The sequence below is a fragment of the Phascolarctos cinereus genome, unplaced genomic scaffold (genome assembly GCF_003287225.1).
Source record: "Phascolarctos cinereus isolate Bilbo 61053 unplaced genomic scaffold, phaCin_HiC Scaffold_3;HRSCAF=262, whole genome shotgun sequence".
Taxonomy (NCBI): Eukaryota; Metazoa; Chordata; class Mammalia; order Diprotodontia; family Phascolarctidae; genus Phascolarctos; species Phascolarctos cinereus.
The window spans coordinates 27321121-27334946 of record NW_027555736.1 but is presented as its reverse complement, the minus strand read 5'-3'; the positions used below and the strand labels follow the sequence as shown (position 1 = coordinate 27334946).

Below are 13826 nucleotides of genomic sequence, written 5' to 3'. Positions count from 1 at the left end.
CTTTTTTTTTTCCTTTGGCAATTGGGGTTAAGTGACTTGCCCAAGGTCACACAGCTAGTAAGTGTCAAGTGTTTGGTCTGAGGCCAGATTTGGACTCAGGTTCTCCTGACTTCAGGGCAGGTGCACTATCCACTGCGCCATCTAGCTGCCCTCTTAAATCCATTCTTAAATGAATCATGTAACCACCATTTGTCTTAGGACTTAATCACTGCAACTCTTAAGTATAACAGAGATGGATGGTTTCATATACAATCTTCTTTTCTTGTTTTTTCTTTTTTTTTTTTAATATGGAGAATGTTTGTTTGCTGAGGCTGGTACAATTCACCATAAAAAAGAAAATTAAAAAAAAATTAAACCTGGGTAAAGAGACTATTCTACTGGCTTCCCTGGAGTCCAAGAAGTTTAAGAAATCCATGAGCTGCCCTATACTCCTGGATCAGCTATGCAACTTCCTTTAGGACTGAAGAACCTACAAGCAGCCCACATACACCATTCAGTGTACTGCGCCTTGCTGGGATAGATGTCAGGCTCTTGTGTCACACAACTTGGGGCCCTAGAGATGGGCTGAGGGTTATTGGGAAGTGGGGAATGGGGAGGGGAGGAGGGGAGGGAAAATAGTTACCAGAAGCAACCCTGACGCATAGAAAGCTACGAGGCTAGCACTAAGCCAAAGGTTTTATGGAAGACCTGAGCTGTGTCTTAAGAAAGTCCTCGAGGAAGGACTGCTTTTTAGTTTTTGTCATTGAATCTCCAGTTCCTGGCAGACACTTACTGCAAGCCGCTGCGTGGGGCAGCCATAGGTGGGAATCCAGAGCCAGCAGAAAATGCACGGCTGCGGTTAGGGAGAGACGGGTCTCTGGGGTGCTGAGAGAGTCCGGAGCCCGGCCTTCTCTGGGTCCTCAGGCGGGACGCGGCCCTTGTTGCGAGCCTCGGCCTTGCGGCGCTCTATCTTGGCCACCCTCTTTTTGCGCACGTTCCGGCGCCGCTTGTCCTGCCGCTGCTGCGTCTCCTCCCCGACGTGGGCCGGGAGCTTCTCCTTGCCTTTCAGGGCTGCCTTCAGAAGCTCTCCGTTGTCACGGATCCTCACACCTTCGGCCTTGTACAGAAGGTTTGTCCATTTCATTTTGGTCTCCATCTCCCTCGCCTTCTCCTCATCGTGCTCCTTCAGCTCCTAGGGCTTGTTCTTGCGGGCCTGCACTCGCTCCAACAACTGTTTGTAGCTCTTTCCCGTTGCGGGGTCAGGTTCCCCTTCACATGCTGCCTCTTTTCCTTCTTCTTCTTCTGGGCCGTACTGACTCGCCCCTCGCTTACCTTCAACTTGTTGAACACCGCTTCGATCAGGCCCTGTGGATCTCCCTTGGGGGCTCTGGGTTAGCCTCTTCGCCTTCAGCTTTGGCTTCCGCCTTGGCTGCCTTGTCCTTGGCCCCGAGCTCCTTGCGTTTCCGCTTCTTCCTCTCCCGTTCCTGTTTCCTCTGCTGCCTCTTCTCCAGCGTTTCAGGAGACAGATCTTTGGTGTGGCCCTGACCACTGACTTCCTGTATTTTCTCGTGCGGCCGCAGGCACAGAATGTCCATGGCTAGGAAGGAGCCTGGCTTGTTTGCAGCAAGGACTGTGGAGCCTCCAATGGAGCTGGAACCTGCCTTCCCCGCTGCTACTGCAGGCTTCTTGGCACTAGGAGCTTCAGATTGCTTGCTGTCAGAGGGCTTATTCTGGTCCCCCTCGGCCTTTCCTGCTTCTGGGATTTCTTTTTCTGTTCCTTCTCCTTTTTTTTGGGAGTCCTCTGGCTTTTAGATCACCAGGTTTGGGAGCCCATTTTCATTTCTGTGGCTCCACAGTCTGCTGGGAAAAGATTTTCTTGGCTAGATTCTGCAGATAGGAGTCTTTGGCCATTAGTGATGCCATTGGGAAAGCGAAGGAATCACTGAATCCTGTTGGAAAACCTCTGCTGCCCCTTCAGAGGTATAGGGGGTCCCTCGAAGAGTTTTTCCACTGTTCATGGACTGGCCTCCAGCCTCTGAGCAGCTTTTTTTTTTTAAAGGACCTCACTGCTCACTTCCTGATGTGAGCAAGTGGCTAGAAAAGGTTCACTAAAAATTCTTAGTTTCACCCAAACCTGGCCTTATTAACATGGAAGGTGGGAATTTCACTCTGTAAAACACACACACACACACACACAACACACACACACACACACACACACACACACAATGTACAAAACCTTTTGCAAAGATGATTCCGCTCACCATCGATAACATGGAATGTGTGTACACTTATGAACAACATGATATTGAGTAGACCTGAAAAACCAAAAGCTCCTGTTGTGAGAGAACTCAGCAGGTATGAGTGAAACAAAGTTGGCAAATGAGGGCCATCTTAGCAAAGTTAGAGCTGAATACATATTTTTTTCCATATTGGCTGTAGTGAAGGGCAGTGCCAGGAGGCTGGTATAGGTTTTGCAATCAAAACTAATCTAGTCAACAAACATGTATGCCTGCAAAAGGAGTGAATGACAGCTTATAACAATGTGATTGTCATTTGCAGGAAAGTGCCATGTCATCATCATCAGTGCATATGTTCCCACTATGATGCACACTGATGAAGTCAAAGAAAAAAAGAATTAACTTGGAGACACTCACCATCAATTTGCCAAAAGAGGACAAGCTTATAATTCTGGGTCACTTTAAGGCCAGAATAAGCATAGACTAGCCGACGTAGCAGGGTGCTATTGGGAGGAATAGAATTGGAAACAGGAACAACAATGATCACTTATTACGGAAGATGGTGAATCTCATGACGTTCCATTTAACTAAAGACAACAAAAGTTTGTAGATGCACCCTTGCGACAAATATTGGCATTTAATTGGCTATATAATTGTAAGGAAAAGAGACAGACAGGATGAAAGAGTGACAAAGGTGATGTGTGTTATGGAGTTCTGGACTTACACATTTATCATAAACTAAGCTAAACATCCCCTTTTAATAAAAGTGGCAGCTGCATGGCAAGATGACTACAAAAAGACCTCATGTCAACAGAGTGGAGTGTTTCTCCAAGCAAGAATAGTTCATTGTGAATTTGGAGAGAAGGCTGAGCCAACACATTTTTGGTAACAGTGGAGCATAAATGGAATAGATAGCTTTCAGAAATTTGGTGCAAATCTGGATCAGAACATTTACCACCATCGGGACTGGTTTGAAAAAAAATGATGGAGGAATTCAGAAGCTGCTAAATGAAAGATAACGACTCCAAGGTGTTTACCAACAGGAGAGTTTGTCCATCTCTAAAAAGGCAGCATTTAGCCTCATCAAAAGCCAAGTACAAGTGAAGCTTAGAGAGATGCTTGATTCTTGGCTCAGTAAGAAGGCAGACAAATTCAGTTTTACACTGACAGTAATAATCCAAAGAGTTTTTATGATTCCCTGAAGGCTATTTATGGGCCAAACACTGATGGTACATCTCCACTATTCAGTACTGATTGAGCCACATTGAATAAGAATATGATACTGGGCTGTGCTCTTCCATAGTGTTCTCAACAGACTATCACCAATCAATGTTGAAACCATTGACCATATACCTCAGGTTGAAGTCAATCCATCTCTGGCCAAAATTCCAACTGAAGAAGATATGTTGAATGCCATTAGTTTCATCATGTGGCAAAGCACCTAGTACTGATTATATTCCAGCTGAGATTTACAAGGCAGAAGGTCCCCTGTTCATACAAAAGCTGACTGAAATTTCCTGGGTTACATGGCAAGGAGATTACCCTCCAGTAGTTCAAGGATGCCTCCATTTTCCATTTCTATAAAGAAAAATGCAATATGTTTTCCTGTGACAGTCACAGGGGGCATCTCTCCCATAGCCATTGCTGTCAAGATTCTTGTGACAATTCTCATAAATAAGCTGATCTTTTACCTGGAATATGGTAATCTACCAAAGAGCCATTTTGGCTTCAGAAAGGGCCAAGGAATGGCTGATATGATATTTCCTGCCCAACAGCTTTGGGCTGAATGCCAGGAGCAGAACAGAAGTCAGATCATTCCTTGATCTGATCTAAGTCTTTGATATTATCAGTCATGAGGGCTTATGGAAAATCATGTCAAAATTTAGTTGTCCAGAGTATTTCATCAGTATTGTACATCAGTTTCATGATGGCAGGCTTGCCTGAGTTCTAGATAATGGACTATGCTCTCATGCTTTTCCAGTCACCATTGGAGTGAAGCAGAGCTGTCTGCTTCATCTCATGCTTTTTAGCATGATATGTTCAGCTATGTTATTAGACATTTTCAACAAGGACAAAAATGGCATCAAGGTTAGGCATTTCACTGATGGTAAATTGTTTAACTCAAAAAGGCTATGAACCAAGAATAAGGTGGAAGGAGAGGCTTCTGGGAACCAAACAAGTGGAGTGAGCAGTAAATCACCATACCTCTCCCATGTTCACCTTAAAACAACCAAAACAAATCCTGGTACAGTAGAACCATCAAAAAGGTGGGGTGAAACAATCTTTGAGCCCAATAAAATTGGGAGACTAGCAAGAAAGGTCTGTCTCACTTGGGTAAAAGAAGAGCACAGTTCAGGAAAGAAAGCATCCCAGAAAGCCAGCGGCAAGTACCCCCTCAGCAAACCAGGTATAGATCATTGGCCTCAGTGTAGAACAGGAGAAAAACACCAAAATCAGCCACACACACACACACACACACACACACACACACCACACACACACACCACGCACAAGACTCAGAATAGCCAGGAGACCTGGGAGACTTTAGCAATGAGAACTGCCACATTCTTCAATATAGCCATGGGCAAACGGGCAACCTCCAGTGGCCAGATCTCCAGGAGAGACAATGACAGAATCACTGTACTAACTGAAAACCATAATCAAAAGCAGAACCTGAATAGCATCTTTCAAGAAATTACCAAGGAATATTGCACTGATATCTTGGAACCAGAGGTCAAAATAGTTATTGAAAGAATCTGCAAATCACCTTAGGAAAGAGATCTCAAAATAGAAACTCCAAGGAACATTAGAGGCAAAATTCATAACAATCAGGTGAAGGAAAAAGAATACTGCATTAGCCAGGAAAAAAAAAATCAAATATGAGGTAGCTACAATCAGGATTACATAGGATTTAGCAGCTGTGAAATTAAAAAAAAAATCAGAAGTCTGGAACATGATATTCCAGAAGGCAAAAGAGCTAGGACTACATGCAAGAATCACTTAACTGGCAAAATTAAGCATACTGCATCAAGGGGAAAATGGTCATTCAATGATATAGAAGGATTGCAAGCTTTCATAAGGAGAAGACTATAATTAAACCAAAAATTTGATCTCCAATGTCAAGACCCAAAAGAAGCATAAACATATATATGTATGTATATGTATAAATATATGTGTGTGGTGTGTGTGTGTGTGTGTGTGTGTGTGTGTGGTGTGTTTCAGAGAGAGAGAGACAGAGAGGGACAGAGAGAGAGACAGAGTACAAGTATAAGATGAATTTGAGGGAATGACAAAAAATAACTAAGAGATGAGAAAAAGGAATATAATGGGTGCAGAAAGAAGGGAGAGGTGGAATGGGTTAAATTATCTCACATGAAGAGGTATGAAAGACCTATTACAGTGGAGGGAAAGATGGGAGGGTAGGCAATGAGCATCACTAGAACCTTATTTTTGTCAGTATTGGCTCAAATAGAGAATAGTATGCACAATCAGTTGAATATAGAAATCTATCTTACCTGACAGGGAACTTGGAGGGGAGAAGATAAAGTAAAGGGGGAGGGGGCTGACAAGGGAGGGCAAATCAGGAAAAGTGGTAGAAAGAATCAAAACACTGGTGAAGATAGAGAAGGTGAAAGGAAAGAGAGGACAAAGAGGAGGAAAAATAGGATGGAGGGAAATACACAATTAGTAATCTTAACTATAAATGTGAGTGGGATGAATTCTCCAATTAAATGGAAGCAAAAAGCAAAGTGGATAAAAAAACAGAATCCTTCACTATTTTATTTACAAGAAAGACACTTGAAACAGAGAAATATACACAAAATAAAAGGTAAAGGATTGAGGCAGAATATATTATGTTTTAGCTGAGGTAAGAAAGAGAAAGAAAGAAAGAAAAAAGAAAGAAAGAAAGAAAGAAAGAAAAAAAGAAAGAAAGAAAGAAAGAAAGAAAGGAAGGAAGAAAGAAAGAAACCAAGAAACCAAGAAAACAAGAAAGAAAGTAGGAGTAGCAATCCTGATCTCAAAGTAAAAGCAAAAATAGACTGATTTAAAAAAAAAGATAAGGAAGAAAACTCCATCCTACCATAGACAATGAAGCAATATTTATTCTAAACATATATGCACCAATTGGTATAACATCCAAATTCTTAATGAAGTTAAGTGAGTTACAGGAAGAAATAAAATGCCAATGGGGTAACTCAATTTTGCCCTCTTAGAATTCAATAAACCCAACCAAAAATAAACAAGAAAGAAACTAAGGATATAAACTGAATATTAGAAGAGTTAGATATGACACATCTTTGGAGAAAACTTATTGGGAGCAGAAGGGAGTATGTGTTTTTTTTTTCCTCAGCAATACGTGACACCTACATGAAAACTGATAAACCCAAAGACCCCAGTCTTTATGATAAGAAAACACTGTTTGACTCAAACTGCTTGGAAAACTGAAAGACAATAGCTCACAAACTAAGTATAGACCAACATTTCACACCATATACCAAAATAAGGTCAAAATGGGTACATGATTTATAACGAAGGGTGACATCATAAGTAAATTAGAAGAGCAAGGAATCATCTACCTCTCAGTTCTATGGGGAAAGGAAGAATTCATGACCAAACAAGAGATAGAGAGCATGAGAAAATGTAAAATAGATAATTTTGATTAAATTAAAACAAAAAGCTTTTGCACAAACAAAACCAATGCAATCAAGATTAGAAGGGAAGCAGAAAGTTGGGGAACAATTTTTAAAGCAAGTTTCTCTGATAAAGGTTTAATTTCCCTAATGCATAGAGAACTGACTTAAATTTATGAGACTACAAGTCATTCCCAATTTATAAATGGTCAAATTATATGAACAGGTAGTTTTCAAATGAAGAAATTAAAGCTATCTGTAGACACTAAATGACTAAATCACTTCTGGTTAGAGAAATACAAATTAAAACAATTCTGAGGTAACACCTCATAAGTATCAGCTTGACGAATATAACAAAAAAGGAAAACAATACATGTTGAAGAGGATGTGGGAAAATTGGAAGACTAATGCATTGTTGGTGGAGTAGTGGACTGGTCTAACCTTTCGGGAGAATAGTTTGAAATTATGCCCAAAGGGCAACAAAACTGTGCATAGCTTTGATCCAGCAACACCACTACTTGGTCTGTATCCCAAAAGAGATCATGAAAAGGGAAAGAGATATACATGTGCAAAAATATTTATAGCAGACCTTTTCTTGGAATCAAAATATTGGAAATTGAGAGGATGCCCATCAATTGGGAAATGGCTGAACAAGTTGTGGTATATGAAGGTAACAGAATACTGTTGTGCAATAAGAAATGGTGAACAGGAAGATTAAAAAAAAAACCCTGGAAGACTTGTACAAATTGATACAAAGTTAAATGAATAGAATTAGGGCAACAGTGTACACAGTATCAGCAACATTGTGTGATAATTACAGAGGAATGATTCAGCTCTTCTCAGCAACACAATCAAAAACATGCTATCCACATGCAGATAAGGAGCTGATGGACTCTGAATGCAGATTGAAGCATTTTTTTTTTTTACTTACTTTGTCCTAATAATGGAAAGAGAGACACAGAGGGAGGGACAGAGAGAGAAGACAGACAGACAGACAGACAGAGAGAGAGACACACACACACACGAAGACACAGAGAAACAGAGACAGAGACACACATACAGAGAGAGAGAGAATAGAAAATTATGACATTACTAACTGTACAGCAGAAAACTTTGTATTTAGTCCATATGGCATAAAAGAGTCCGTGTTGCCTAGTGGATAGTCCTGGGCTTGAGGTAAAGAAAATTTGGGTTTGAAATCTGATGTGGAAACTTACTAGCTTCTGGACAGTGATCAAATCTTTTAAACTTAATGTATTTCAGACAGCTTCTGAAGTTGTATTGCCTAAGGCATAGAGGGTTAAAAATCTATATAGGTCGAGGGAGTTCCCCCTGATATCAGAACAGCATTTTATTAGAACATAAATATTAAAACAAAAACACAAACGCACACACGCACAAGTACTGGATTGATGAGTAATGAACACACGTAGGGGAAAAAAACACTTTATGTAAAGCACTGTTCTAAGTGCTAGAGACACAAATAGACAATGAAAATGGCCCTTGTTCTTAAGAAGCTCACATTTGAATAGCTTAGAAAACACATACACATAAAGAGGGTTTCTGCTACAAGTCAGATGGAAAGGCTCAATGTCCTTTGGGTATAGCAGCAAAACACATGGTAATACCTCTTTAATGTTTCTTCCTCTGATAAAATCATATCACATTCAGATGTTTGACCACTTGAGAGTGTCATGGGCTTTGGTGTAAAGAACTTTACTTTCTGAATTAAATCAGATTTAATTTTCATTCATTTATTTAGCTAACTTTATTTATGTCTATTTACCACTCCTTAATTTTCCTGAATATACTTCTGACTGATTAATTCTATTCAATATTCTAGCATTATTCATGCTGGGGACAATTGGAGAGGATAAGACAGGGAGATCAGTTTTTTCTCTACGGGTATAACTATTAAAGAGCATTCTTTGTTAGCGCATTTACCCTCATGAACATATTTATCAAAGTCATCTCTTTATTTTCTCAATACAGTTGATTATTAGCATTATTCTACTTGGGATTTTCATGTTTAGTTATTAAACTTAACAAGTACAACTAAAAAAATTGGTAGAAATATGTGTTGCAAATAACCACCCCATAAAAGAAGGAAGAAAAATACAAAATTTCCTACATAGACCAAGAAAACCTGTTTCTGACAAATAAATATGATATGTAGAAATGGTGATTAATTACACCATGTGACAAATCAATACTTCATATTTGTGCATCTCTAACTCACCAAACATTTATCAAATATAAGGTTTCTTTTTTATTGGATAATCTTAGAGCTGAAATGCACCTCAGATGCTTTCTAGTTCAACTCATGCTTGGCTAAGAATCCCTACTATAAAATTTTTGACAAGAGTTAGTCCAATTTGTAGATCTCCAATGAGGAAGATTCAACTGCTTCTTGATCCATTTCATCCCAGTATGTAAGCTCTAATTTTTATGAGGTTTGGCCTGTTTGTTTTCTGCTAACATCAAGTCTAAATTTACCCCTTTTACACTATATCCTTTCACAGATAATAAGTCTAACCTCTCTTCCACATGACAGTATTTCAAGTACTTGAAAACATCTGCCATCTCCACCCTTAATCTTTTTCTTTCTAAACTAAATATCCCCAGTTCATTCATCCATTCCTTATATGGCATGAAGTAGAAAGAAAATTTTCACAATTTCATTTGCCTTACTCTGGACATTCTCCAACTTATGAACACCAGTCTTAAAATGTGACATCCAGAACTGAACACAACACTACAGTTGTGATATGATCAGGATCAAGTACAAGAAAACCGTCACCTGTATTCCTGTAATCAATGCTTCTCTTACATGCATCACACTACTTTATGATTCAAGATTACATGAATGGACTTTTGCTTCTAAATTTGCCAATAACTTACAGTGAGCTTGTAACCATTCCACTGTCCCCGTCCTCTGAGTCTTTAACCATGTGAATGATGTAGTGTAGCACAATGAATAGGGCAGCTGAGTGGTGCACTGGATAGAGTGCTGAGCTTGGAGTCAGGAAGACTCATCTTCCTGAGTTTAAATCTAGCCTCTACTTACTAGCTGTGTGAGTCTAGACAAGTCACTTAACCCTGTTTGCCTTTGTTTCTTCATCTGTGAAATAATCTGGAGAAGGAAACGACAAACCATTCCAGTGTCTATGCCAAGAAAATCCTAAAAGAGGTCGCAAAGAGTGGGACATGACTGAAAAATAACTGAACAACAAAGCGTAATGAATAGAAAATTGACCTTGGCATCAGGAAAATCTGGGTCCAATCTTTCCCATTTTGTATGTGAGCTACATAACACCAGGCATATTACAATGTTTCTGTGCCCTAGGCAATCGTCTAAGACTGTAAGTCACAGAGGAGCTACTTATAACAAAGCAATGACATACCCCACACAAGCAACAACAAAATCTCTTACTGTATTATGGTTTGCTGGAACTATAACCTGGAATAAAAATTTGAAGTGAAATTTTCAATCATCAGATAATGATCTGCTCACTTCCTCATGAAAATAATGTTCAATATTCACTAATGGATTTAATATCACATCATTACAGATGCTTCTATTTCAAGTTCTTCCTGTTTAAATGTTATAGGGGCAGCTAGGTGGTGCAGTGGGTAGAGCATCAGCCCTGAAGTCAGGAGGACCAGAGTTCAAATCTGGCCTGTGACCCCAATTGTCTAAAATAAAATAAAATGCTGCAGAAAGAAAAACAGAACAAACGAATTGAATTATTTCATTTGTTCCTATAAGATTATAAGCTTCTTGAGGGCAGTTGATTTTTTTAACCTCTTTTTGTGTTTTCAGCACTTAGCACTGAGCCTAACACATAGAAGATGTTTAATAAAAGCATATTGATTGATTGATTTTTTCACTGGCTTGTTCCAAGTTTTCTGTCCTGTGAACAATTTTGAACTCTCTGAGTTCTAACTATGTCCTCCTACTTGTCAAAGTTATTTCCCATGAAAATAAGGGCATAGAAGTGTATAACTGGATTTATACTTCTTCTAAGTCAAATAATTCATATGATAGTTAACTGAGGGTGGGCACATGGTAAAATAAAGGTTACCTTTTAAAGATGCCATCTTATAAGATGTTTTATAGAACTTTCATTTGGAGCAGTATTTCCTCATTAAAAAGTTGTGCTAGCCCTATGAGGTTTGGGCACATTCCAAAATTATCTGAAAATAAAACAATACTGTACAAAGACCTTAAAAAGGAAGGAGAAAAGAAACTCAGAAAGTAAATTGAACATGTGTTCTAAATTGTGATAGCATTTTATATTAGAATTAGTTTTTCAAGATATCAGTCTTTCATTGAATGCAGAAACTTCTTCACTCATTTTAAATCATAGAAAATATTTGTTGAGTGACTGTGTATAAATATTTTTCCAATTCCAATCTATACTTGTGTATTTGTTGAGGAAATGCACACCTTCCCCCACTACCTTCCATAATAATTTATTGCATTCAGCACACAGACTGTGGCCCTTCATTTATGGGCCTTCAAAGGGGCTAAACATTGATCAATTTTTCTCACAAAAATGAAAAAAAAATGCAGATGTTTAGAGCCAGCAGTGGGGAAGTGGAAATATTCAGACATATTTCTCTTTTAAAATATTTATTTAATATTTTATTTTCCTTCCGTTACATGTACAAAACAATTTTAACATTAGGTTCTCAAAACTTTGAATCCCAAAATTTCCCCCACCCTCCAAAACCTCCTCCCCAATTGAGAAGACAAGCAATTTGATATGGGTTATACACGTGCAGTCATGCAAAACATTTCCATATTGGTAATGTTGTGGAGAAGGAAAACACAAAAACATACCAAAAAAAAAAGAAAAGAAGAAAAGTAAATAAAGTTTTAAAATTGTACTTTCACCTGCATTAGAATTTTTCACCAGAAATCCTTAAGAATTGTCTTAGATCACTGTATTGCTGAAAGTAGCTAAGTCATTCACAGTTGATCATTATATAATGTTGTTGTTACTCTACGCAGTGTTCTGCTTCTGCTCACTTCACTTTGCATCAGTTCATATAAATCTTCCCATTTTTCTGAGTGCATCCTCCTTGTCACGTCTTATGGCACAATAGTATTTCAGTGCCATCATATACCATAATTTGGACAGTCATTCCCCAATTGATTGACATCCCCTCAATTTCTAATTTTTTGCCATCATTAAAAGAAGCATTGTAAATATTTTTTAACATATGAGTCATTTCCCTTTTATTTATCTCCTTGGGATACAGACCTAATGGTGGCAATGCTTAGTCAAAAGGTATGCATGGTTTCATAGCCCTTGGGGCATAGTCACAACTTGTTCTGCCGAATTTTTGAATCAGTTCACAACTCCACCAACTGTGCATTAGTGTCTCAATTTTCCCACATCCTCACCCCCAACATTTATAATTTTCCTTTTCTGTAATATAATTCAATCTGTTTTGTGGGGAGTGGTACCTCAAAGTTGTTTTAATTTGCATTTCTCTAGTCAGTAGTAATTTATAGCAATTTTTTCATACATAGCTTTGATTACTTTTTCTGGAAACTGCCTGTTCATATCTTTTACCCATTTATCAATTAGAAAATGTCTCTTAATTTTTTTTGCATAAATTTGACTCAGTTCTCTTTATATTTGAAAAATGAGGGTTTTGCCAGAGATGCTTGCTGCATTTTATTTTACACATGCTGTTGCTAATTGTGTACTTCTTTTCATCCTATTTTTCTTTTTTTTTTTTTTTTTTTTTTTGCTGGGCAATGGAGTTAAGTGACTTGCCCAGGGTCACATGGCTAGTAAGTGTCAAGTGTCTGATGCCAGATTTGAACTCAGGTGTTCGTGACTCAAGGACTGGTGCTCTATCCACTGTGCCTCCTAGCTGCCCCCATCCTATTTTTCCACCTGTTTATTTGACTCTCTTTTTCCTTTCACCCTGTCCATCCTCAAACTGTTTTGCTTCTGACTACCACATCTCCCAATCTTCTCTCCCTTTGGTAACCCCCTCCTTCTCTTATCCCCTTCCCCTCCTACTTTCCTATATTGTAAAGTAGATTTCTAGATTTATTCCCTCTTTGAGCCAATTTAATGAGACTAAAGTTTATACCCTGTGTCTATGTATTCTCCTTCTAACTGCCCTAATAATAAGAAAGCCCATAGGAGTCGCAAGTATCATTTTCCCATCTAGGAATGTAAACAATTTAAATTCATCGGATTCCTTATGATTTCTCTTTCCTGTTCATCTTTTATGTTTTTATTTTTCTTGAGTCTTGTATTTGAAAGTCACATTTTCTGTCTAGCTCTGGTCCTTTCATCAGGAATGCCTGAAAATCTTCTGTTTCATTGTATGTCCATTTTCCCCCTCCCAGGGTTATGTTCAATTTTTCTGAGTAGGTGATACTTACTTGTAATCGTAACTCCTTTGCCCTCTAAAATCTCATATGCCAAGCCTTCTGCTCCTTTAATGTAAAAGCCACTAAATCTTGAGTTATCCTGCTTGTGGCTTCATTATATTTTCCATACTTTTCTGTGAATTATTTCTTTCTGACTGCTTAAAATATTTTCTCTTGATCTGGGAGCTCTAGAATTTGGCTATACTATTCCTGAGAGTTTTAATTTTGGAATCTCTTTGAGGAGGTGATCAGTGGATACTTTTGATTCTTTTGAATTTTTGTACATTTTTTTTCCCATTTGGCCACTTTTGCTTTTTAAGGTGCGATTTTCTTCAGGTTTTTTTGTGCCTTCTTTACCAATCTGTTGATTCTTTTTTCTTTGATTTTCTTGCATCACTGTCATTTCTTTCCCCAATTTTTTCCTCTATTTCTCTTGATTTTTAAATCTTTTTTTACAAGAATTCTTTTTGTACCTGAGACCAATTAACATTCTTTTTTCAGTCTTTGAAGGTAGCATTTTTGACTTTGTTTTCTTCTTCATTTGTGTTTTGATGTTCCTTGTCATTATTGTAA

General features: G+C 38.4%; 1 pseudogene; it reads right to left on the bottom strand.

The window, feature by feature from the left end:
- Positions 1-838: 838 nt before the first annotated feature.
- LOC110216393 (surfeit locus protein 6 pseudogene) lies at positions 839-1902 on the bottom strand (annotated as a pseudogene).
- Positions 1903-13826: the final 11924 nt, after the last annotated feature.